General features: G+C 59.8%; 1 long non-coding RNA gene across 1 annotated transcript; it reads left to right on the forward strand.

Moving 5' to 3' along the window:
* The first annotated feature begins 2,034 nt into the window (after positions 1-2,034).
* LOC129200432 (uncharacterized) lies at positions 2,035-3,352 on the forward strand. The gene is made up of 3 exons (XR_008574881.1): positions 2,035-2,432; positions 2,615-2,704; positions 3,065-3,352. It is a non-coding gene; the product is annotated as an uncharacterized LOC129200432 (long non-coding RNA).
* The last annotated feature ends 306 nt before the right edge of the window (positions 3,353-3,658 follow it).

A 3,658-nucleotide genomic window follows, 5' to 3' on the forward strand; every position in this document is an offset into this window, starting at 1 on the left:
GTGACCGTGCTGGAGGGCGTGGGGGAGCGTTGGCATCCAGCAGGTGCAAAAGCATCTGAGCCAGGGCCGGCAACAGGTGGAAGGAGCAGCCTGTTGCCAGAGGAGCCACCCGAGCGGGCAAATGCAAGGAAGAGAACCAGGGCAAGCTGAAGGAGCAGTTCCCACAGAGCACCTGCACAGGCCTGCCTTGACAAACTCACCAGAAGAATTGTTGACAGTATTTGCTCCACCTTGGAATGCTTTGTAGCTTCTCTATTTGAACGAGAATTTAGCTGCAAATATTCCAAAATCATGGAGCTTCTCGAGGGAATTTGCTCCAACGGGACGGCCGCAGCCATTCCAGAGGCCTTTCTCAAGGCAGGGCATGGAAGCAGGACAAGCACTCCCCAGAGCATCTGAAGGCAGAGCCTGGAAGCAAGCAAGGCAGCAAAGCGTCCTGCCTTTACAAACGCTGCAAAATACAAGCGATGCTGATGTCTCGCGACCGAGTCGCACGACTGCCAGGAAGAGAGCGTCCCAAACGCCGTCTCAGAGATCAGCAGCGCCATGCAGAACAGCTGCATATGCCACAACCACGGGCCCTGAGGTTCTTGGAACGGCGGAGGAGAAGTTAAAGAGGGAAACGAAGCCAAAGCCAACAGCCTTAGCCCGGACTTTGGCTATAAGGACCACTGCAAGTCGGATCATTGACTCCGTACTAGAGCGGATCTGTCAACCGGGGCCTGCGCTGACCCCTGAGCTGAACTGGGGAAGGCGCGTTGCAAAACCACCCACGCCACGCGACGGAAAGGGGAGCTGTCCCGCTGAGGACGCCCTCCCCTCAACGGGCCCACGGCTTTCCAGACAGCCCGTCCCTCCGACGGGTCCCAAGCCCCCTGCCCAGACAGGAGCACAGCGCAGATCAGCGCACGTGAAGCGCTTCCCTGAGGCGAGCCCCAGCTGCCCGTGTCAGAAACGAGGGCGGTTAGCTGGGAGGCTTGTGGACGCTGTCCTGAGGAGGTGTGCGGCAAGAGAGGCGTAGAGCCCCTGGGCAGCTCCAGCAGGCAGCAAACACAGACTTTGCAGCCTTGTGCTGGCAATAAAGAGTTTACTCCCAAGTGCTTGCTTGTGCTTAGCTTCATTCGAGCCAGGCCATACTGTGTCTGGGCATTTTCCCTGCCCTAAGCTGTCTCATCTTCAAGCAGCCCGTGCCAAGGCTCATCCCAAGGGGAGTGGTGGGAGCAAGCCCCTCTCTAAGGGGAAACTCACCACCCTGCTGTGCCACAGGCTTGGTTGGCCTTTGACGGTCTCCCATGCAGCATCCCCTGGGGAAGGGAGGCCTTCAGTCCCACAAGGAGACAAGCCAAAGAGTTGACGGTGAAGGGGAAATTCAAACTAACTGCTCAGCAGCGGTCATCTGTGGCACGAGGGGAAGGCGCCCCCCACTGCCAGCAGGGCTTAAACTTGAACAGGCTTACGGAAATAAAGGTCAGGCTGGCGGCAGGGGGCGCACACCCCCACACCCCCACACCACCCCATCCAGCCCCTCTCACTCCCAGGCTAAAGGAGTCCTTCTCTCCTGGCTGCCCAAACCAGAGTTCCCTCCTGTTCCCTGGCAAGACGGTCAGCATACAGAGAGGGAGACGCTCGCTGCAAGCAGCTAGATCTCTTCTTGGACGGGGTCCCCGTCATGCAGAGAGGTCCTTGTGGCCACTGCTCTGCAGCGGGACCTGCAGCCCTTCCATCGCACAGGGCTGGGGAGTCGAGGGAAGCTCCTGGCTCCGTGGTGCCCAGAAGAAAGGAGGACTTGCCCATAGCGGTGCTCCAGGCTGCCCAGAGCTGGCTGGAGAAGAGTGTTGGTGTCAGGTCTTCCAACCACCTTTGCCTTTCCACAAGGACCGCTTGGCACCTCTGGGGAGCGCAATCCCTTTTTGCAAGCAGAGTGAATTGCCAGAGGGCGAGACGTGGCTGTAGGCGACATTTCAGCTTAGCTCCTTACAGGTGCAGCACCGGGCGCAACCCTCGCACCCCTGCCGTAATCAGCTCCTTGTGTTCCCACAGCAGCAGTCGATAGGCACCAGAGAGAGGATGTGGGCACAGGGTTGGTTTCTTCTCCGCTGGAGAGTCTCTGAAGTAGAGAGGTCTTTCCTCTGGCTGGGACGTAGGCCAGCAATTAGCCTGTAGCGGGGAGGTTTGAAAAGGCCATCCTGCGTGCGTGAGGAGCTCGCAAGCGCATTGGTCCCTGCTGCTCTCTCCTGCCCCGTTCATACTCTGGACCATCTCTCTTACAGCTTCACCGGCCCTCAGGCTATTTTGACCTGGGCGATCCCTACTGTCGCCTAACGAGCACAGAGTACAACAGCCTCCATGACCCGCATCTGCAGGCCTACTACAAACGCAAAGACAACCTCCGGAGGCTGAAGAAAGAGGGTTACGTCACCAGCGACGGCAAAGTAGGTTTGGGCGTCGCTGGGCTGGGAAAAACGGTTCCCTCTGCGCGGGGTTCCCTGAGCACAGAGGCGGCGTACGCACAGCAGCAGCTCCCCTCCCGCTGGGTTCGGGCTCTTTCGGGGAAGGCAGGCTGCGTAGCTGGCTTGACAGTGCTCGGGTGATTTCTCCCCTCGTCTCTCCATAGGTGGTTTGCACTCTGAAGGAGTTCAACGAGTACAGGCAGTATCTGACCAGGCTCAAGCTGGAGGCAGAGAAAATGGCCAGGCAAGAAAAGGTAGGCAAAGCGGAGTGCTGGCGGACACCTGTCAGCGGCACGGTGCCGAGGGCTGGGGCTTGACTTGCTGCATCTCGGGGAGGCGGTCAGCGCGGAGGAGGAGGAGAGGGCTGTGCTGGTGGGCCGGGCACTGTGGCGGCAAAAGTACTAGCCGGCTCGGAGCTGAGCTAGCGCAGGGTGCTGGCGTGGGCACAGGCAGGAAGGTCGTGTGCAAGCAGGCTCCGTCCTGAGGGAAGCCCTTCTGCCCTCGTCGCGCGGCCGAAGCAGAGCGCTGGCCTGGGCCCGCGCGAAGCCTGAGCGCGCGGGGGCGTGAGCGCTTGTCCAGGCAACAGCGAGCCACAACCTGGTGTCACCTTTCAGGAAAGGCTTCGACCACACGTGGCCAAACCAAAGGATGCCCCCAAACTGCCAGGAGAGAGCGACGCTTCGTGCCCGGGACAGCGGCCGCTGCAGCCTCGCAAACCATCTTGCCCACCTCCACCCAAAAGCAGAAGGAGCTCCCTCAAATCGGGGCGATGCGCAAGAGGGAAAGCAGCTGTGGATGAGAGCCAAACCTGCTCCCAACCTGAGCTGGGACAGGAAGGTGCCAAGCTGCCCAGGAGGGTTAGCAGTGACGCTGACTCCAAGAGGAAGCCATACGTCACGGCAGGCAGCGCGTTCACAGCTGCGTCTGAACAACAAAGTGCCACAGATGCCCAGCAGCTTGAAGAGGTGGTTGAGACTGTGGTGCACCAAGTGTTGGAGGTGGTGAAGGGTCCACGGGATGAGTCAATCTCCATCTTAAGGAGAGTTGCCCTGGAGATCAGAGGAAGACTGCGTGCCAGCACCGGAAGAGCAGAGACTTCTCCCCCGGAATCGCTGGCAGGAAATTGTACTGGTGGGCAAAGAGCTTGTAGTGACCGTGCTGGAGGGCGTGGGGGAGCGTTTGGCATCCAGCAGGTGCAAAGCATCTGA

This window comes from Grus americana, unplaced genomic scaffold (assembly GCF_028858705.1).
Source record: "Grus americana isolate bGruAme1 unplaced genomic scaffold, bGruAme1.mat scaffold_119, whole genome shotgun sequence".
NCBI lineage: Eukaryota > Metazoa > Chordata > Aves > Gruiformes > Gruidae > Grus > Grus americana.